This window comes from Amphibalanus amphitrite, unplaced genomic scaffold, assembly GCF_019059575.1.
Source record: "Amphibalanus amphitrite isolate SeventyFive unplaced genomic scaffold, NRLGWU_Aamphi_draft 001133F_arrow, whole genome shotgun sequence".
NCBI classification, from domain to species: Eukaryota; Metazoa; Arthropoda; class Thecostraca; order Balanomorpha; family Balanidae; genus Amphibalanus; species Amphibalanus amphitrite.
The window spans coordinates 178,253-201,519 of record NW_024882627.1 but is presented as its reverse complement, the minus strand read 5'-3'; the positions used below and the strand labels follow the sequence as shown (position 1 = coordinate 201,519).

Below are 23,267 nucleotides of genomic sequence, written 5' to 3'. Positions count from 1 at the left end.
AAAGCTTTAAAAAAAAAATCAATTTTTTGATTTTTTTTTTTGTCAAAAACCAAAAATTTTGAAAATCCGAGATAGCAGTTTTGTAGCGCCGCTTTTTGTCTACTAGACCATGTAAAGAACTTTGAAATCGCTTGATAACTGTAGATTTAGTGAGCGTTTCAAGATTGCATGTTTTTTGCTCATTTTTGCTCGAACATGACCTCAGTTTGACCTCAATAACTCCTGACCTAAGGTGACCTAAGACTTGAAATTTGGTGTGAAGGTGTCAAATTGATGCCCGGGAAGGTACTGAAAATTTGGCGGCGCTGCGCGCCGTCGTTTTCTTGCTATTCAGGAAAAACCACAGGGGTGGGCCAAAATGGCCCCCCCAACGGGGCGAGGGTTAATTGAAGGTGTTCGGCCGCCCAGTGGGCATCCAGACAGCTTTTGAATACGTTCAGCGAAGGAGAGCCCAGCGGCATCGGTTCAGCGAAGGAGGTAACGTTATCTGTAAGAATCTTGGAAGAGCCTACAATCTCGGCCGGCAGTCCATTCCAGTCGTTCACCACACGAATGGCAAAAGCTGACCTCCTGACTGCTTGAAGCTGGGACATTCCGGATCTTGAACTGGTGACCTCGCGTAGAAGCGTCGGTACTCGTTAGCGAGAGTGAATAAACCGTTCACACTTTGCCTTGCTCCTTAAAATTATAACGTGTCTCTCCTTCCCAGAGTCCGTAGACCGGCCAACCGGCTCGGCCGGTTCGCTTTGGAGCTAATGACGTCATATATATGCTCAGCTGATTAAATTTGTAAATAAAACCTTGAAAATCTCTTCACTGGATGGAAGAGACAGAAACGGCGCAGATAATTTAATTACATAACATTATAGAGTTCAGTGGTGGAATTCAAAATAATTTTTATTCATTTAAATGTGATTGACTTAAATGTGATTGATTCATTGAAGTGCTGAGTTGTACAGTATGGCAACTTCTTTGGAATGATATGCGAATCAACACAATGCGATTATCAACATCAACATTGCTTCATTGTAATGCCATAAATCAACCAAGCCAATATCTCATTTGAAGCCCATTTCAGCAGTGACTTTTATTCAGCTTCTTATTCACGTTCTTCATGAAACCCTTTCAAGAGCAGTACAACTTTCAAGAAATCACCATATAACTTTAATATATGTTTTGATATGATATTATAAGGCGAAGTCGCGTCCTCTATCAAGATGTTCGCAGACGACACGAAAATTTACAGGAGTGTCAGCCGGGCATCAGACGTTCTCAGCCTCCAAGCCGACCTAGATATGCTTGTTGAATGGTCGGAGCGTTGGCAGCTGCCCTTCAACAGAGCAAAGTGCAAGTCACTGCATCTGGGCCCAGTGCTGGAAATGAGGCCGCTTTCTGGTCCCGGCGTTTTATTCTCCGGGTGGGTTAGCCCCGTCTAGCGCTTAGCCTTTCGGGACTCTCTCAGAGCCGCGGTTGTTTTCGCCGCTCGGCCCATTCGAGATGCAAAGTTTAAAGTCACACGAAGTTTATTTGGGGCCTCTGAATATACGACTTCGACCCTTTTCTTTCATCTAGTTATATGCGTATTTTTAGCGGTAACTCCAGGCTAAGCTGTCTGGCTGGCCCTAAATAAGCTTCGTGTGACTATTAACTTTGCATCTCGACTTGGGCGAGCGACGAAGACAACTGCGACCCTGAGTGGGACCCGAAAGGCTAAACGCTGGACGGGATTAAAGGGACTATCCCACCTTTAACATGGGGTTTGAGTTGAGATAGCCAAGTTTGCGGCGAGGTTCAGAAACCACTATCTATCTAGGTTGCAACCCCTGCGGCCTCTTGGTGTTGAAGAAATTTGTTCTCTTCATTTGAAAATGGGCCTTGCACAAGGCCCTATCTTCAACATGGAGCGACCGTTAGTGTGACGTCACCTCGTTTAGTCATTCTGATTTAAATGGGTTTGTTCGTTGAAAAATCGCTTAAAACTTGGTCTGAACTTTGTTGTGGTGCCTACAGAGTAAAAAGAATCAGCTTTATGACAGTAATGTGGGCTGTGGCCTGGGGAAGGAGGTAATTTTGGGCTGTGACGTCACATATTTGAAAGTTTGTGTTTGGAATATGGGAAGCCTAAGATGTTTAATGAAAAATAAATGCCAGAACCGTGTTCCTGGGCATCCAATCTATAAAGTCGGGCACAATTTAACTGGTTTTAACAACATTCTAGAAGGTGGGATAGTCCCTTTAACCCGCCCGGTGAATAAAACGCCGGGACCAGAAAGCGGCCTCATTTCCAGCACTGTCTGGGCCCCCGCAATGGCAACCACGTCTACTGCATGGGTGACACACAGCTGGACCAGACCTCGGTGGAGAAGGACCTCGGGATCTACGTCGACCATCAACTCAAGTTCCGCGACCAGGCAGCTGCAGCGATTACGAAGGCTTCGCACATCCTGTCCGTGATCCGCCGAAGTTTTGCCCTTCTAGATGAGAACACTCTGCCTCTGCTGTTCCGAACGATGGTGCGGCCTCACCTTGAATATGCCAATTCCATCTGGGGACCCTTCAATCGGGAGGACCAGAGGCGCGTAGAAAAGGTTCAGAGGAGGGCCACGAAGCTGGTCGCCACCATCCGAAATCAGCCGTATGAGGAGAGGCTCCGGATCCTCGACATGCCGTCTCTCTACCACCGCCGTCGCCGTGGTGACATGATAACTGTCTACCAGGTGCTGAGACAGGGGATCGACCTCGAGGCGGAGAGGTTCTTCGCGGCGGCGGTGGCAGGCAACACCCGCGGACACCGATGGAAGCTGTCAAAACCGAGGGCCGTCTCCCGAGTGCGTCGAAATGTCTTCTCCGTCCGCGTCATCAACGATTGGAATGCACTACCGCCATCAGTCGTCGACGCTCCCAGCCTAAACGCATTCAAAGCCAGACTGGACAAACACTGGGCACATTCGAAATACACAACTCATCTTAACGACTGAGTCAAGGCATTGCAACTGCAAGGAGCTCGATAGGACCGGATCCTTGAGGCCAAGTGGCCTTTCAAAATTCCGCACATTATAAGTATAAGGAAGTATAAGTATATTGGTTTACCTAGCAAGTTCCGTACAGCTTGCGATCGTTGTTTTAATATTGACTACCTCCTACCTCAGCCTATGTTTCCATGGCACATGTTAATCCAGTTTTACAAAAAAATTGTCTCGATTATTAATTGTATTTAGATATAATTTATCTTAAATATAGGATTATGTGTAAGCTTAACCCGCGCCCCGTAGGGCCACAGGCCGACCCTACCACCCGTGTGGGGGCCATTTTTCGGCCCCCCCTAAGATCTCGGAAATTTACCGGCCAATTTTCAAAATTCAAACGGCGTTCGATAGCCCCACCGGGGAACTACCTTGTGACCAAATTTCATTGACCTAGGTCAAACCGATGACGTCACAGGTCAGGTCAAAGGTCAGAGGGCTGTTCACGGGCCCTGTGTGCGGTCGGACCGCACACAGCCTCCAAGCTCCGCCCACTGCGTCCCTACGTCAGCCTTCCGTCACCGCACACAGCGATCGCTGTGGCCGGTCGGGACTGGCCACAGCGGACCGTCCACCGCACGCAGCCGTGACGTCAGAGCCGCCTACCCATCCCCTACCCCCACGCCTGCTGAACGCACCGCACACACCGCACGCAGCAGTGTGCGGTGCCCGTGAACACCCCTCAGATTTTCACCGTTCACAGGCATTTCAAGAAATGTGTTGTGAAATCAAGTAAATTGGTAAGTTATTGAAATCCATCGATGGTACATTGTTCATCAAACACATACTTCGCTATCTTAGGTCACTGACACCAGGTCAGGTCACAGAGGTCAGGTCACTGGGGGTCACAATATTGAAGTGTCATGTGATACATGTTTTATGGTTCATTTTACATGACAAATGCGATTATGTGGATCAGGCAGCCCTTGGGACCAGCTTAGGTCACGTTTTGGTGAAGGTCAGTCTGGTCAGGTCAAGGTCAGGTCAAATTAGGTCAAATTTCAAAGTTGATATTTTTGCATAAAATGAGTATCCATTCGATGTAGCTCGTCACGGGGAGTTCAATGGTGGTCTTTGTTTTGCCCTACGTGGTCTAGAACTCCCAAAAATTGAGTTTGTAAATTTGACGTCATCATTTTTGAACAGTTTTTTTTCGCTATAACTTGGCCAAAAAACGAGATATCGATCTGAAATTTGGTATGTAGATAGAAGACGGTAGGTACTCTAACATATATTCCGTTTTTTTTTCGAAACTCAAAAAAACTTTTTGGATTTTTGGCGAATATATCCAAAAAATTGCATTTTTGATTTTTGGGGGTCAAAACTAAAAAAATTTCAAAAATCCGAGATAGCAGTTTTGTAGCTCTGTCAATTCTACACCTTTTATATTTGGATAATTTTTCTGTATCTTCAAAGCTGTAGGCATGACAGCTCTTCTCGCGAAGGTCTTTTTCGGTCGAAAATGGCAGAACATGACGTCATACTGACGTCATTTATGGCCAACCTATCATAGCCTCTGGAAAAATTTTTGGTCACCATGTGTACAATTGATGCCCGGAGGGGTCCTGAAAGTTTGGTGGCGATATCTCCAGCCGTTTATGATACGGCTTTGGCAGGTAAACAGGTTGTTAGTTTTCAGATTCTATTGGGTAACTGCGTAGGTGACAGGTGTAACACAGGTGTAACGTAGAAAACCTGAGAAACACACAGAAAGAAACGCACATCATAAATATGAACATAAATCATAACACTAAGTGACTTATGAGCATGAAAAACATCCGAAATATAGGTAAATTAGGTAAATCGGTTATCAACGTGAGAAATCAACGTATGGAAACGATATCACAGATTTTATCCATAGGTAACAACATAAGCTGATACATAGGTAACAAAACGACAATATTCTTTGATTCATACATACTCTGTCCCGAATCTGGCCGGGTGCCAAACTCTGTTCATGGCATGATGACTGCCAAAGCGAAAATGGCGTCCTCGACCACGCCGCCGGTGAAAAGCAAATACGTCTCTGCCGCGCAGCTGACGCCGCGACTTCAGTGAGTCGCAACCACTAAATATCACTTGACCAGCGGTGGAGCAGCGCCGCTACATGGCTCCCCAATTTGCAAGTTGCAAATTCCTTAACACACTACGAACATCCAACAACAAAAAACGGCACTTCTGCTACGACGGCTATCGTCGCTCACACGCGAGTATTCACTCAGGGCTCCTCGGCCGGGAATCACTCTCGGTATGCAGACAGCTGGGCTCTGGCTGTGAATCAGTCCGCATGAGGAGGATCACCCGGCTCACTGGCCGAATCTTCAAGCTTCCACCGATCTGCACCGAGACCTTGCGGACAAGGCCGTCCGCGCCCGGGTGCACGTTGACAACCCGACCGAGCGGCCAGCGCGGCCGCGGCTCTGCGTCGTCCATCACCGAGACGACGTCGCCCGGACGAAGGTTAGGCCGCCGGTGCTGCCATTTCTGGCGCTCTTGCATCGCCGCTGTCGTTAAGATCTCCCTCCTCCACCTCGTCCAGAACTGGTTCGCCAGGAACTGGACCCGCCGCCAGCGTTGTCGGACGTACAAGTCTACGGGGGTGAAGGACCCTGGATAGGGGGTTGCTACTCGACCTTTGAGAGTTAGTATCTGATTGGGGCTGAGGGGCGTAAGCGTTTCGTCTGGAGAGCTTGACACGTATGTTAGTGGGCGGCTGTTGACGATTGCCTCGTAGCCGCCTGCATGTGACGCAGCTCAGAATGTGGCTGCTCACAGCAGAACGGCCGCCGACAATCCAGTAGCCGGCCGCTCGGAGTTCATTGAGCGTCGAACCTCGGCCAGAGTGGCCCGTCTTCTCGTGGTAGTGCTTCACTAGCAGCTCTGTGACGTGACTGTGCCTAGGTAGAATCGCTGGGTGACTGACTTCTGGTGGCATCGCGCTTTTGCTGATCCGGCCACCGACGCGAATAACTCCGTCCTTGTCCAAATACGGATCCAGGCGGAAGAGACGCGACTTCTTGGAGAACTTCTTTTCATTTTTTGCTGTGCTAAGGAGCGCGTACTCATCTTGAAACGCCTCCTTCTGTGTTGCTTTCAGGATCTCGGTTTCTCCGCGATGGAGCTCCTCCACCGTGAGGGGCTTGCCGACTCGTAGATCCTGACTGTAGACTTTTGCTGTTGTGCACCGACCGGCGTTCACTTTTGCTACTAGTACATGCTTGTAGCGTACGCAGAGCGCTACAGACTTCTTGGCTCGGTGCCAGTTGGAGAAGTACGTCATTCTTCTCGGTAGGTCGGACATTGGAGCTTCTGCGGCATCTTGCTTGTCCTTAGACCGTTCACCCGTCACCTTGTGGCTTTCATCTTGTGGTGTGACAGGCGTCAGGTTCTCATCTCCTTCACTGGATGCGCAGAGCTCGTTGACTTCCTTCATCATCGTCTTCTCTTTTGACATCTTCTCCTCATTCTCCTTCGTCATCTTCTTCTCCTTTGCCTCTTGTTTAGTCATCTTCTTCTTCTTCTCTTGCTTCTGGCTGGTCACTGTCTGGAACGTGGACCGCTTGACTTCTGGATCTTCGTCCGCTACGCCGAACTGTTCCTTCGTTACTGGCAGGTTCTGCTGGGCTGTCAGGAATGGTGGTCCGTGCCACCAGAGACTGCTCTCAATCAGCTCGGCGACTGTTGCACCTCTAGAGGCGAGGTCTGCTGGGTTCATCTTGGACTCTATGTAGAGCCACTGTTCTGGGTTGGTTGACTGTCGTATCTCTTGCACCCTGTTGGCGACGAGTCCCACTATTCCCCAGCCGAGCATCGTTCTCACCGCCCACGGGTCGTCGTTGTCTCCAGGGATGATCTCTCTGGGCTTGATGGCTCTGGCACAGTTAATGCCGAGCAGTAGACCGATCTCCGCATCCGCGAACTCGTCGTGGATGTCGTCTGCAAGCTGGCGGAGATGGGGCCACTTCTCGCAGGTTTTGGGTTGCGGTATCAGACTGCGATCAGCTGGTATGTGAGCACGAGTGTACATGTCTGGAAGATCTGTTACACTGCCGTCAGCCAGACTCTCGATGCGAAGATCCTTCACTAACTGACTTGAGAATGATGTCGTGCCGGCCATGGTACTGAGTTCCAGCTCTACTTCTGAGCCGCTGACTTGTAGCGTCTTGCAGACTGAGTCAGTCATGAAGCTGGCGTCCGACTGGGCGTCCAGTAGCGCGTACGTGATGAGCGCGCGCTCCGGACGGTGCCTGTGGAAGACCTTCACTGGCACGATCATTGTGTGACAGTGAGATGAGTTGTGCTCCTGCATGTCGCCTAGACTGGATCGCAATGTTGTCGCTTTTGCTGACGTCTCCGGGGACGCACGCTGTTGCGACTCTCTTGCTTGCGATGTCTTCCGTGTGTCTTCCTTTGTCTTGATTTGGATGACGTCATCGTGCAGCAGAGATGGGTGGAGACGCTGACAGACTGAACACCTCTCTTTCCTGCGGCAGTCACGCCACATGTGGCCGGGTCGCAGGCAGCCTCGGCACAGCCTCTTCTCTTCAACTGCGTGTCTTCTGTCTGTGAGCGTCATCTTGATGAACTTGCTGCATGCAGTCACTGAGTGGTCAGCACCACAGATGACACACTGTCTGCTTCTGGTGACAGACTTCTCTCTCGCTGGGTTACTCTGATGACCACACGCGTTGCAGACCTCAGCGGACGATGAGAAGGTGTGCACCTTTCCTCGAGGTCTTGCTCCCCTGGTGTCAGCTTCACCTTCCATCTGCATGCTGACAGGACCGCACGCGATCCGAGCTTCGGTGGTTATGAAGTCCACGAACGCTGCAAACGTTGGGTACCGAGGAGAGCGCCCGAACACGCTACTGTCCACGACGCGTTTCCACCTGTCGGAGACGTAGTATGGCAATTTCTTCAGCACCAGTTGCACTGTGTACGGGTCGTCCAGCGTCCTCATACCAGCAATGGCACTTGAGGCCATCAGACAGTGTTCCAGGAAGTCTGCCAACTGTTGAAGTCCCTTGTTGTCTCCTCCTCTGATCACCGGCCAGTCTCGCAGTCGCTTGGAGTACGAGTTCGCCAGCAGGTAGTCGTTGCCATACCGACTGACCAATTTCTCTTTGGCCTTGGTGTAGGCGTCGCTTGTTCTTAGATGTAAGAACCCGGCGATTGCACTGTGGGCGGCGCCGTCAGTATATCTTCCCAAGAAGTGGAGCCGTTCTATGGGCATGAAGTTCTGTGTTCCACGTAGGTTTCAAACCCTTTGATCCAGACTGGAAACTTCTCGATGTTACCAGTGAACAGTTCAGGCTCCAAGACTGGCAGGCGGTTCTCGTTGTTCTTCTCAGTGAGGAGCTTCGCCAGGGTTGACAGAACGTCAACTGCTGAGGATGACTGGTTGAGTTGGTCTCTTGCAGGTTGCTGATTACTGATGTCTCCAGGCCCTGCAACAGCTCCAGCCTGTGGAACAGGATAGGGAGGAAGCATGGGCATGGATGCAGTAACATCCCTTGCAGCATCAGATGAGACATTGAGGTGGGTTGCTGGCGGCAGCTGTGCTGTCGCATCAGTGGAGGCGTTGAAGCGAGTCGTTGACAGCAGCTGTGTTGTCTCATCAGTGCAGGTGTTGAAGCGGCCTGCTGACAGCAGCTGTGCTGTCTCGTCGGTGCAGGCGTTGAAGTGGCCTGCTGACGGCAGCTGTGCTGTCTCACCAGTGGAGGTGATGAGACGGGTTGCTGGCAGCAGCTGTGTTGACTCCTGAGCGCACATCCCCTCACCTTCCTCGAACTTCAGCAGTGCTGCACTCTTAGCCTCCAGGATGCTCTTTTCCTCTTCTACTTGCAGCTGCTCCATCTTCCACTTCAACTCCTGTTGCTGTCGTTCGATGGCTAGGCGTTGCTTCGTAGCTGCTTCCTTTGCCATCAACTCTGCTCTTCTCTGTCCCTCCTCCAGACGCAGAAGACCTATTCGGGAGCGAACAGAGCCTGAGGATCTGCCTGATGCTGACGGAGCAACAGCTGCCTTGTGTGTTGGGTCTGTTGGTTCCAGTTTGTTTTCCATCTTCAGTTTCATCTCGTTGAACTTGCAGAGGACTTGCCTGTGCTCTTCTGTGTGTGGTTCCTTGGCGTCTTCATCTAATAGAGCTCGTAGATCTGCTTCTGTTTGCACGAACATGACATAGTTCCTTTTCCATGAGATGTAGGCGGTTCGAAGAGCTTCATCTTGTCTTGTGCCACTTGTTTCTGTTTCTTCTAGTGCCTTTACAATCTCATTTCCCACCTTGATTAGACTCCTTTCACATTTCTTGTAGACATCTTGTTTCAAGCTCAGCTGATAGGCTTTGCCAGCCTCTGTCATCTTTCTCACTCTTGTCGTGTCAATGTTGCCTTGATTTGAGTCCGCCATGTTCTGGGACTGGTTAGTGGGGCGACATCTACGAACTACAAATTCTACATGAGAATTGGAACAGGTTTCAGCATTATTTAGTACAGGAAAAATGACACTGGTTAAAAACTACATTGGGCCGATACAAGGAGAGTTTTCTACTGATACGGCTTTGGCAGGTAAACAGGTTGTTAGTTTTCAGATTCTATTGGGTAACTGCGTAGGTGACAGGTGTAACACAGGTGTAACGCAGGTGTAACGTAGAAAACCTGAGAAACACACAGAAAGAAACGCACATCATAAATATGAACATAAATCATAACACTAAGTGACTTATGAGCATGAAAAACATCCGAAATATAGGTAAATTAGGTAAATCGGTTATCAACGTGAGAAATCAACGTATGGAAACGATATCACAGATTTTATCCATAGGTAACAACATAAGCTGATACATAGGTAACAAAACGACAATATTCTTTGATTCATACATACTCTGTCCCGAATCTGGCCGGGTGCCAAACTCTGTTCATGGCATGATGACTGCCAAAGCGAAAATGGCGTCCTCGACCACGCCGCCGGTGAAAAGCAAATACGTCTCTGCCGCGCAGCTGACGCCGCGACTTCAGTGAGTCGCAACCACTAAATATCACTTGACCAGCGGTGGAGCAGCGCCGCTACAGTTTAGGAGATATCGACGGAAAAGGCCCCCCCCCCTACGGGGCGCGGGTTAAAGGGAAAAGTTCATTTTCCCAAATATAGATTATAGAAATTAGTTTTTTTTGCAATGATTTATGATTTTTTTGTGCTTAAAATCATCAGCAAAGAAAATAAAACCTTTAAAAAATATTTTTTATCTTGATATAGGACGAGCTATATTCTATGAAAATATTGTTGGATGTGGAAGCTTATTATGCCTTGACCAAGGCTATATATGCCTTGACCATTAACCAAGGTAGGTAGTTAAAACCCATTGGATGGAAGCAGCATGCTGATTGGTTGATGTCAAGCTGAGGCTGGGGTGCCTGCATTCTGAACGTGCATATAGTTACGTGCATATAGTTGCATCATATTCACATTCAGATTCGCGTGCACATTCGCGGACCCCTTCGATTTGGCTGAAAATTGCACAGCAGATAGACCATGAGCTCCTTAGTGCAAAAATCATCTTTTTATTTACCGACATTAAGTATTTTCCAAGTTATTCACGTTTGTTTTACTAGTACAATATTCTGGTTAGTAAACTTCCCAGAAAAATCGGACCTCATCAAATTTCAAGAAAGTTTCAGAAATGATTAAGACTCAGTAGTTCTTTACAAAAAACTAATTTGCATCAAACGCGGTCGCATAGTTTTCTCAGGAGAAGTCTCTAAAGTTCAAGGTCGTTCAAAGTCATGCAATTTTTCTCACTTTTTGGAGTCGTTTTACACGTGACAGCCTCGTATTTATGAAGGACATTAGCTATACATACTGCAATAACAATATACTTGAGCACCAGAGGCATTGTTAGACCAAAGGGCGAAAAACAGTCGATAAACCTATTGAGCAAAGCCAAGAGGCAAATACAAGTGATATTCAGATTTCTCCACCTAAAGTGAACTTGCCGGACCCCTCCGATTTCGTTCAAAGTCACAGGAATGATGCTCCTTGACCTCCTGAACACGAAAATAGTGCTCCTTTTGACCGACATCAAAGACTTTTCCAGATATACGCATCCGTGCACATTCAAATTGCATATGTTGCATATGGCACGTTGGGCGGACCCCTTCGATTTCGTTCAAAATCACAGGAATGATGCTCCTTGACCTCCTGAACACGAAAATAGTGCTCCTTTTGACCGACATCAAATACTTTTCCAGATATACGCATGCGTGCACATTCAAATTGCATATGTTGCATATGGCATGTTGGGCGGATCCCTTTGATTTCGCTCAAAATCACAGGAATGATGCTCCTTGACCTCCTGAACACGAAAACAGTGCTACTTTTGACCGACATCAAAGACTTTTCCAGATATACGCATGCGTGCACATTCAAATTGCATATGTTGCATATGGCACGTTGGGCGGACCCCTTCGATTTCGCTCAAAATCACAGGAATGATGCTCCTTGACCTCCTGAACACGAAAACAGTGCTACTTTTGACCGACATCAAAGACTTTTCCAGATATACGCATGCGTGCACATTCAAATTGCATATGTTGCATATGGCACGTTGGGCGGACCCCTTCGATATTGCTGAAAATCACAGGAATGATGCTCCTTGACCTCCTGAACACGAAAATAGTGCTCCTTTTGACCGATATCAAAGACTTTTCCAGATATACGCATCCGTGCACATTCAAATTGCATATGTTGCATATGGCACGTTGGGCGGACCCCTTCGATTTCGTTCAAAATCACAGGAATGATGCTCCTTAACCTCCTGAACACGAAAACAGTGCTACTTTTGACCGACATCAAAGACTTTTCCAGATATACGCATGCGTGCACATTCAAATTGCATATGTTGCATATGGCACGTTGGGCGGACCCCTTCGATTTCGTTCAAAATCACAGGAATGATGCTCCTTGACCTCCTGAACACGAAAATAGTGCTCCTTTTGACCGACATCAAATACTTTTCCAGATATACGCATGCGTGCACATTCAAAATGTCCGTCAAGACAGCCCATATTCAGCCCAGATTCAGCCCGGATTCAGCCCAGATTCGGGACACCTCCGATCAAGCTGAAACTCGCACACAATGTAGGCCATGACATGCCCAATCCACAGTCCAAGTCATTCGGTGGCACTCCCAGCCGTTTGACCTACAGAGGTCAGCAAAGGTCACGTGGCCCAAATTTGCACAGCAGATTGTGGCCCACCCAGCAGAGCTAGAGCGCTAAAAATGGCACCAATCGACTCGCCAGCATATAACCTTACTTTCCCAACACTCTTTTGATCTCTCAAGGTCATGCGATGACCTAAGGTCATTTGTGGGCTATGTCGAAAATACACTTGCACAGCAGTTTTCGAGTAGATGGATTGACCGAATTCCAAATCAAAGCACATCATCGGGTAGCCCTTAGGCCGTAGTAACTTTCCTTAAAAACCGCTTTTCGATATGTGACCCCGTTTGACCTCGGCAGGTCAAAATGTGCAAATAAACGACACACAATACGTCGCAGCCCGGATTCAGCCCAGATTCGGGACACCTCCGATCAAGCTGAAACTCGCACACAATGTAGGCCATGACATGCCCAATCCACAGTACAAGTCATTCGGTGGCACTCCCAGCCGTTTGACCTACAGAGGTCAGCAAAGGTCACGTGGCCCAAATTTGCACAGCAGATTGTGGCCCACCCAGTAGAGCTAGAGCGCTAAAAATGGCACCAATCGACTCGCCAGCATCTAATCTTACTTTCCCAACACTCATTTGACCTCTCAAGGTCATGCGATGACCTAAGGTCATTTGTGGGCTATGTCGAAAATACACTTGCACAGCAGTTTTCGAGTAGATGGATTGACCGAATTCCAAATCAAAGCACATCATCGAGTAGCCCATAGGCCGTAGTAACTTTCCTTAAAAACCGCTTTTCGATATGTGACCCCGTTTGACCTCGGCAGGTCAAAATGTGCAAATAAACGACACACAATACGTCGCAGCCCGGATTCAGCCCAGATTCGGGACACCTCCGATCAAGCTGAAACTCGCACACAATGTAGGCCATGACATGTCCAATCCACAGTCCAAGTCATTCGGTGGCACTCCCAGCCGTTTGATCTACAGAGGTCAACAAAGGTCACGTGGCCCAAATTTGCACAGCAGATTGTGGCCCACCCAGTAGAGCTAGAGCGCTAAAAATGGCACCAATCGACTCGCCAGCATCTAATCTTACTTTCCCAACACTCCTTTGACCTCTCAAGGTCATGCGATGACCTAAGGTCATTTGTGGACTATGTCGAAAATACACTTGCACAAAAGTTTTCGAGTAGATGGATTGACCGAACTCCAAATCAAAGCACATCATCGGGTAGCCCTTAGGCCGTAGTAACTTTCCTTAAAAACCGCTTTTCGATATGTGACCCCGTTTGACCTCGGCAGGTCAAAATGTGCAAATAAACGACACACAATACGTCGCAGCCCGGATTCAGCCCAGATTCGGGAAACCTCCGATCAAGCTGAAACTCGCACACAATGTAAGCCATGACATGCCCAATCCAAAGTACAAGTCATTCGGTGGCACTCCCAGCCGTTTGACCTACAGAGGTCAGCAAAGGTCACGTGGCCCAAATTTGCACAGCAGATTGTGGCCCACCCAGTAGAGCTAGAGCGCTAAAAATGGCACCAATCGACTCGCCAGCATCTAATCTTACTTTCCCAACACTCATTTGACCTCTCAAGGTCATGCGATGACCTAAGGTCATTTGTGGGCTATGTCGAAAATACAATTGCACAGCAGTTTTCGAGTAGATGGATTGACCGAATTCCAAATCAAAGCACATCATCGGGTAGCCCATAGGCCGTAGTAACTTTCCTTAAAAACCGTTTTTCGATATGTGACCCCGTTTGACCTCGGCAGGTCAAAATGTGCAAATAAACGACACACAATACGTCGCAGCCCGGATTCAGCCCAGATTCGGGACACCTCCGATCAAGCTGAAACTCGCACACAATGTAGGCCATGACATGCCCAATCCACAGTCCAAGTCATTCGGTGGCACTCCCAGCCGTTTGACCTACATAGGTCAGCAAAGGTCACGTGGCCCAAATTTGCACAGCAGATTGTGGCCCACCCAGTAGAGCTAGAGCGCTAAAAATGGCACCAAACGACTCGCCAGCATCTAATCTTACTTTCCCAACACTCATTTGACCTCTCAAGGTCATGCGATGACCTAAGGTCATTTGTGGGCTATGTCGAAAATACACTTGCACAGCAGTTTTCGAGTAGATGGATTGACCGAATTCCAAATCAAAGCACATCATCGGGTAGCCCATAGACCGTACTAACTTTCCTTAAAAACCGCTTTTCGATATGTGACCCCGTTTGACCTCGGCAGGTCAAAATGTGCAAATAAACGACACTCAATGCGTCGCAGCCCGGATTCAGCCCAGATTCGGGACATCTCCGATCAAGCTGAAACTCGCACACAATGTAGGCCATGACATGCCCAATCCACAGTACAAGTCATTCGGTGGCACTCCCAGCCGTTTGACCTACAGAGGTCAGCAAAGGTCACGTGGCCCAAATTTGCACAGCAGATTGTGGCCCACCCAGTAGAGCTAGAGCGCTAAAAATGGCACCAATCGACTCGCCAGCATCTAATCTTACTTTCCCAACACTCCTTTGACCTCTCAGGGTCATGCGATGACCTAAGGTCATTTGTGGGCTATGTCGAAAATACACTTGCACAGCAGTTTTCGAGTAGATGGATTGACCGAATTCCAAATCAAAGCACATCATCGGGTAGCCCATAGGCCGTAGTAACTTTCCTTACAAACCGCTTTTCGATATGTGTCCCCGTTTGACCTCGGCAGGTCAAAATGTGCAAATAAACGACACTTAATACGTCTCAGCCCGGATTCAGCCCAGATTCGGGACACCTCCGATCAAGCTGAAACTCGCACACAATGTAGGCCATGACATGCCCAATCCACAGCCCAAGTCATTCGGTGGCACTCCCAGCCGTTTGACCTACAGAGGTCAGCAAAGGTCACGTGGCCCAAATTTGCACAGCAGATTGTGGCCCACCCAGTAGAGCCAGAGCGCTAAAAATGGCACCAATCAACTCGCCAGCATCTAATCTTACTTTCCCAACACTCATTTGACCTCTCAAGGTCATGCGATGACCTAAGGGCATTTGTGGGCTATGTCGAAAATACACTTGCACAGCAGTTTTCGAGTAGATGGATTGACCGAATTCCAAATCAAAGCACATCATCGGGTAGCCCATAGACCGTAGTAACTTTCCTTAAAAACCGCTTTTCGATATGTGACCCCGTTTGACCTCGGCAGGTCAAAATGTGCAAATAAACGACACTCAATACGTCGCAGCCCGGATTCAGCCCAGATTCGGGACACCTCCGATCAAGCTGAAACTCGCACACAATGTAGGCCATGACATGTCCAATCCACAGTCCAAGTCATTCGGTGGCACTCCCAGCCGTTTGACCTACAGAGGTCAGCAAAGGTCACGTGGCCCAAATTTGCACAGCAGATTGTGGCCCACCCAGTACAGCTAGAGCGCTAAAAATGGCACCAATCGACTCGCCAGCACCTAATCTTACTTTCCCAACACTCCTTTGACCTCTCAAGGTCATGCGATGACCTAAGGTCATTTGTGGGCTATGTCGAAAATACACTTGCACAACAGTTTTCGAGTAGATGGATTGACCGAATTCCAAATCAAAGCACATCATCGGGTAGCCCATAGGCCGTAGTAACTTTCCTTAAAAACGGCTTTTCGATATGTGACCCCGTTTGACCTCGGCAGGTCAAAATGTGCAAATAAACGACACTCAATACGTCGCAGCCCGGATTCAGCCCAGATTCGGGACACCTCCGATCAAGCTGAAACTCGCACACAATGTAGGCCATGACATGTCCAATCCAAGGAAAGTTACTACGGCCTATGGGCTACCCGATGATGTGCTTTGATTTTGAATTCGGTCAATCCATCTACTCGAAAACTGCTGTGCAAGTGTATTTTCGACATAGCCTACAAATGACCTTAGGTCATCGCATGACCTTGAGAGGTCAAATGAGTGTTGGGAAAGTAAGATTAGATGCTGGCGAGTCGATTGGTGCCGTTTTTAGCGCTCTAGCTCTACTGGGTGGGCCACAATCTGCTGTGCAAATTTGGGCCACGTGACCTTTGCTGACCTCTGTAGGTCAAACGGCTGGGAGTGCCACCGAATGACTTGGACTGTGGATTGGGCATGTCATGGCCTACATTGTGTGCGAGTTTCAGCTTGATCGGAGGTGTCCCGAATCTGGGCTGAATTCGGGCTGCGTCGTATTAAGTGTCGTTTATTTGCACATTTTGACCTGCCGAGGTCAAACGATGACACATATCGAAAAGCGGTTTTTAAGGAAAGTTACTACGGCCTATGGGCTACCCGACGATGTGCTTTGATTTGGAATTCGGTCAATCCATCTACTCGAAAACTGCTGTGCAAGTGTATTTTCGACATAGCCCACAAATGACCTTAGGTCATCGCATGACCTTGAGAGGTCAAAGGAGTGTTGGGAAAGTAAGATTAGATGCTGGCGAGTCGATTGGTGCCATTTTTAGCGCTCTAGCTCTATTGGGTGGGCCACAATCTGCTTTGCAAATTTGGGCCACGTGATCTTTGCTGACCTCTGTAGGTCAAACGGCTGGGAGTGCCACCGAATGACTTGTACTGTGGATTGGGCATGTCATGGCCTACATTGTGTGCGAGTTTCAGCTTGATCGAAGGTGTCCCGAATCTGGGCTGAATCCGGGCTGCGACGTATTGTGTGTCGTTTATTTGCACATTTTGACCTGCCGAGGTCAAACTGGGTCACATATCGAAAAGCGGTTTTTAAGGAAAGTTACTACGGCCTATGGGCTACCCGATGATGTGCTTTGATTTGGAATTCGGTCAGTCCATCTACTCGAAAACTGCTGTGCAAGTGTATTTTCGACATAGCCCACAAATGACCTTAGGTCATCGCATGACCTTGAGAGGTCAAATGAGTTTAGGGAAAGTAAGATTATATGCTGGCGAGTCGATTGGTGCCTTTTTTAGCGCTCTAGCTGTACTGGGTGGGCCACAATCTGCTGTGCAAATTTGGGCCACGTGACCTTTGCTGACCTCTGTAGGTCAAACGGCTGGGAGTGCCACCGAATGACTTGGACTGTGGATTGGGCATGTCATGGCCTACATTGTGTGCGAGTTTCAGCTTGATCGGAGGTGTCCCGAATCTGGGCTGAATCCGGGCTGCGAAGTATTGAGTGTCGTTTATTTGCACATTTTGACCTGCCGAGGTCAAACGGGGTCACATATCGAAAAGCGGTTTTTAAGGAAAGTTACTACGGCCTATGGGCTACCCGATGATTTGCTTTGATTTTGAATTCGGTCAATCCATCTACTCGAAAACTGCTGTGCAAGTGTATTTTCGACATAGCCCACAAATGACCTTAGGTCATCGCATGACCTTGAGAGGTCAAATGAGTGCTGGGAAAGTAAGATTAGATGCTGGCGAGTCGATTGGTGCCATTTTTAGCGCTCTAGCTCTACTGGGTGGGCCACAATCTGCTGTGCAAATTTGGGCCACGTGACCTTTGCTGACCTCTGTAGGTCAAACGGCTGGGAGTGCCACCGAATGACTTGTACTGTGGATTAAGCATGTCATGGCCTACATTGTGTGCGAGTTTCAGCTTGATCGGAGGTGTCCCGAATCTGGGCTGAATCCGGGCTGCGACGTATTGTGTGTCGTTTATTTGCACATTTTGACCTGCCGAGGTCAAACGGGGTCACATATCGAAAAGCGGTTTTCAAGGAAAGTTACTACGGCCTGAGGGCTACCCGATGATGTGCTTTGATTTGGAATTCGGTCAATCCATCTACTCGAAAACTGCTGTGCAAGTGTATTTTCGACATAGCCCACAAATGACCTTAGGTCATCGCATGACCTTGAGAGGTCAAAAGAGTGTTGGGAAAGTAAGATTAGATGCTGGCAAGTCGATTGGTGCCACTTTTAGCGCTCTAGCTCTACTGGGTGGGCCACAATCTGCTGTGCAAATTTAGGCCACGTGACCTTTGCTGACCTCTGTAGGTCAAACGGCTGGGAGTGCCACCGAATGACTTGGACTGTGGATTGGGCATGTCATGGCCTACATTGTGTGCGAGTTTCAGCTTGATCGGAGGTGTCCCGAATCTGGGCTGAATCCGGGCTGAATCTGGGCTGAATCTGGGCTGTCTTGACGGACATCACATTCAAATTGCATATGTTGCATATGGCATGTTGGGCGGATCCCTTTGATTTCGCTCAAAATCACAGGAATGATGCTCCTTGACCTCCTGAACACGAAAACAGTGCTACTTTTGACCGACATCAAAGACTTTTCCAGATATACGCATGCGTGCACATTCAAATTGCATATGTTGCATATGGCACGTTGGGCGGACCCCTTCGATTTCGCTGAAAATCACAGGAATGATGCTCCTTGACCTCCTGAACACGAAAATAGTGCTCCTTTTGACCGACATCAAAGACTTTTCCAGATATACGCATGCGTGCACATAGTCGTTTTGAGTCTAGAAGCTTCTAAAGAGGCCAATGTTTGGCTATACACCCCGTAAGTGGTCTTTAGGCATACGAGTCAATGCAGAGGTCAACTTAACGGTCTCTTGCCTAAACTAAGAAAGATACAGAAACCCGGTTACCACCATTCGATAGTTCTTGAATGTATCTACAACACATAGGAAATTCAAGGTCTTGACGTTTTTGGTCTGGCCGCCAGATGGCGGCAAATTTGACATATATTTGCGCCACCTGGTGGGCAGTTGTAGAAATTCGACGAAATTGCGGTTCTAACATGTTGTAGCCACATCAATTCTGCATCGAATGACACTAGAAACTTGAAGATCAATTCAGTCGTTTTGAGTCTAAAAGCTTCTAAATAGACCAATGTTTGTCTATACACCCCTTAAGTGGTCTTTAGGCATACGAGTCAATACAGAGGTCAACTTAACGGTCTCTCCTGCCTAAACTAAGAAAGATACAGAAACCCGATTACCGCGATTCAATAGTCCTTGAATGTATCTACAACATATAGGAAAGTCAAGGTCTTGACGTTTTTGGTCTGGCCGCCAGATGGCGCCAAAGTCGACATATATTTGCGCCACCCGGTGGGCAGTTGTAGAAATTCGACGAAATTGCGGTTCTAACATGTTGTAGCCACATCAATTCTGCATCGAATGACACTAGAAACTTGAGGATCGGTGTAGTCGTATTGAATATAGAAGCTTCTAAAGAGACCTATGTTTGTCTATGCACCCCTTAAGTAGTCTTTAGGCATGCGAGTCAATTCAGAGGTCAACTTAACGGTCTCTCCTGCCTAAACTAAGAAAGATACAGAAATCCCGTTACCACCATTCGATAGTCCTTGAATGTATCTATAACATATAGGAAATTCAAGGTCTTGACGTTTTTGACGTTACCAAGCGAATAAGAAAGCTAAGGTCTCCAACGATTCCCCGATTCACGGACTACCTTCGCCAAGGTTCGTGACCTACAAGGTCATGACCTTCCAGGTCAATATCAAGGTCAAACGACGGCAACCGCTCTGCACGCCGAAGTTAGCGACCGATTTCCAAATTTAAGGTGTCAAACGATTCCCCGATTCACGGACTACATTCACCGAGGTTTATGACCCTCAAAGTCATGACCTTCCAGGTCAGCACCAAGGTCAAATCACAGAAAGCGCCCTACACGCCAAACTTAACGACCGATTACCAAAGTTAAGGTCTCAAACGGTCTCAAACGATTCCCCGATTCACGGACTACCTCCACCGAGGTTCATGACCTCCAATGTCGTTACCTTCCAGGTCAACATCAAGGTCAAACAACGGAAACCGCTCTGCACGACAAAATTAGCGACCGATTACTAAAGTTAAGGTCTCAAACGATTCCACAGTTCACGAACTACCTTCTCCAACGTTCATGACCTCAAAGGTCATGACCTTCCAGGTCAACAACAAGGTAAAATGACAGAAAGCGCCCTACACGCCAAAGTTACCGGCCGATTACCAAAGTTAAGGTCTCAAACGAATCCCCGATTCACAGAATACCTTCACCAAGATTCGTGACATCCAGAGTCATGACCTTCCAGGTCAACATCAGGCCAAACGACGGAAAACGCTCTGCAAGCCAAAGGTAGCGAACGATTCCCAAAGGTAAGGTCTCCTGACTAGTCTCGTATGCCTAAAGACCACTTAAGGGGTGCATAGCCAAACATTGGTCTCTTTAGAAGCTTCTAGACTCAAAACGACTGAACCGATCTTCAAGTTTCTAGTGTCAGTCGATGCAGAATTGATATGGCTACAAACATGTTAGATCCGCATTTTCGTCGAGCTTCTACAACTGCCCACCAGTAGGCGCAAATATATGTCATGTTTGGCGCCATCTGGTGGCCAGACCAAAAACGTCAAGACCTTGAATTTCCTATATGTTGTAGATAGATTCAAGGACTATCGAATGGCGGTAACCGGGTTTCTGTATCTTTCTTAGTTTAGGCAGGAGAGACCGTTAAGTTGACCTCTGTATTGACTCGTATGCCTAAAAACCACTTAAGGGATGTATAGACAAACATTGGCCTCTTTAGAAGCTTCTAGACTCAAAACGACTGAATTGATCTTCAAGTTTCTAGTGTCAGTCGATGCAGAATTGACGTGGCTACAACATGTTAGAACCGCATTTTCGTCAAGCTTCTAGAACTGCCCACCAGGTGGCGCAAATATATGTCAAGCTTGGTGCCATCTGGCGGCCAGACTAAAAACGTCAAGACCTAGAATTTCCTCTAAGTTGTAGATACATTCAAGGACTATCGAATGGCGGTAACCGGGTTTCTGTATCTTTCTTAGTTTAGGCAGGAGAGACCGTTAAGTTGACCTCTGTATTGACTCGTATGCCTAAAGACCACTTAAGGGGTGTATAGCCAAACATTGGTCTCTTTAGAAGCTTTTAGACTCAAAACGACTGAATTGATCTTCAAGTTTCTAGTGTCATTCGATGCAGAATTGATGTGGCTACAACATGTTAGAACCGCATTTTCGTCGAACTTCTACAACTGCCCACCAGGTGGCGCGAATATATGTCAAATTTGGCGCCATCTGGCGGCCAGATTAAAAACGTCAAGACCTTAAATTTCCTATGTGTTGTAAATACATTCAAGGACTATCGAATGATGGTAATCGAGTTTCTGTATCTTTCTTAGTTTAGGGAGGAGAGACCGTTAAGTTGACCTCTGCATTGACTCGTATGCCTAAAGACCACTTACGGGACGTCTGTCAAGACAGCCTCAGATTCAGATTCACTTTCAGAATCACATTCGGACCCCCTTAGATTTTCATAAAAACTGGTCCATCTGTACAGTTTTGGACGCTGATTCCAACGGTGAAGTCTGTTTTTTGCCACATATTATACTTTGGCCCCTAGAGGCATTCAAAGTTTTTTTTTGGGCGAAGGGGGACCCCCTTAGATTTTCATAAAAACTGGTCCATGTGTACAGTTTTGGACGCTGATTCCAATGGTGAAGTCTGTTTTTCGCCACATATTATACTTTGGCCCCTAGAGGCATTCAAAGTTTTTTTTGGGGAAGGGGGACCCCCTTAGATTTTCATAAAAACTGGTCCATGGGTACAGTTTTGGAAGCTGATTCCAATGGTGAAGTCTGTTTTTCGCCACATATTATACTTTGGCCCCTAGAGGCATTCAAAGTTTTTTTTGGGCGAAGGGGGACCCCCTTAGATTTTCATAAAAACTGGTACATGGGTACAGTTTTGGACGCTGATTCCAATGGTGAAGTCTGTTTTTCGCCACATATTATACTTTGGCCCCTAGAGGCATTCAAAGTTTTTTTGGGGCGAAGGGGGACCCCCTTAGATTTTCATAAAAACTGGTCCATGTGTACAGTTTTGGACGCTGATTCCAACGGTGAAGTCTGTTTTTCGCCACAAATTATACTTTGGCCCCTAGAGGCATTCAAAGTTTTTTGGGGGAAGGGGGACCCCCTTAGATTTTCATAAAAACTGGTACATGGGTACAGTTTTGGACGCTGATTCCAATGGTGAAGTCTGTTTTTCGCCACATATTATACTTTGGCCCCTAGAGGCATTCAAAGTTTTTTTGGGGCGAAGGGGGACCCCCTTAGATTTTCATAAAAACTGGTCCATGTGTACAGTTTTGGACGCTGATTCCAACGGTGAAGTCTGTTTTTCGCCACATATTATACTTTGGCCCCTAGAGGCATTCAAAGTTTTTTGGGGAAGGGGGACCCCCTTAGATTTTCATAAAAACTGGTCCAATGGTACAGTTTTGGACGCTGATTCCAATGGTGAAGTCTGTTTTTCGCCACATATTATACTTTGGCCCCTAGAGGCATTCAAAGTTTTTTTTTCGGGCGAAGGGGGACCCCCTTAGATTTTCATAAAAACTGGTCCATGTGTACAGTTTTGGACGCTGATTCCAACGGTGAAGTCTGTTTTTCGCCACATATTATACTTTGGCCCCTAGAGGCATTCAAAGTTTTTTTGGGGCGAAGGGGACCCCCTTAGATTTTCATAAAAACTGGTCCAAGGGTACAGTTTTGGACGCTGATTCCAACGGTGAAGTCTGTTTTTCGCCACATATTATACTTTGGCCCCTAGAGGCATTCAAAGTTTTTTTGGGGGAAGGGGGACCCCCTTAGATTTTCATAAAAACTTGTCCATGGGTACAGTTTTGGACGCTGATTCCAATGGTGAAGTCTGTTTTTCGCCACATATTATACTTTGGCCCCTAGAGGCATTCAAAGTTTTTTTTTGGGCGAAGGGGGACCCCCTTAGATTTTCATAAAAACTGGTACATGGGTACAGTTTTGGACGCTGATTACAATGGTGAAGTCTGTTTTTCGCCACATATTATACTTTGGCCCCTAGAGGCATTCAAAGTTTTTTTGGGGCGAAGGGGGACCCCCTTAGATTTTCATAAAAACTGGTCCATGTGTACAGTTTTGGACGCTGATTCCAACGGTGAAGTCTGTTTTTCGCCACATATTATACTTTGGCCCCTAGAGGCATTCAAAGTTTTTTTGGGGCGAAGGGGGATCCCCTTAGATTTTCATAAAAACTGGTCCAAGGGTACA

The 23,267-nt window shown here is 47.5% G+C and overlaps 1 protein-coding gene across 3 annotated transcripts in view; it reads left to right on the top strand.

Moving 5' to 3' along the window:
• The first annotated feature begins 855 nt into the window (after positions 1–855).
• The window catches only part of LOC122370458, a 39,014-nt gene continuing 16,602 nt past the window's right edge, over positions 856–23,267 (top strand). Inside the window, exons 1-2 of one of the 3 annotated variants that reach the window (XM_043346108.1) lie at positions 877–958; positions 3,727–3,763. The gene's annotated coding sequence lies outside the window, so the exon portion shown is untranslated. Of the gene's footprint in view, positions 959–3,726; positions 3,764–4,215; positions 4,239–23,267 lie in introns of those variants that run through there. The other 2 variants (XM_043346110.1, XM_043346113.1) reach the window with 2 other exon arrangements.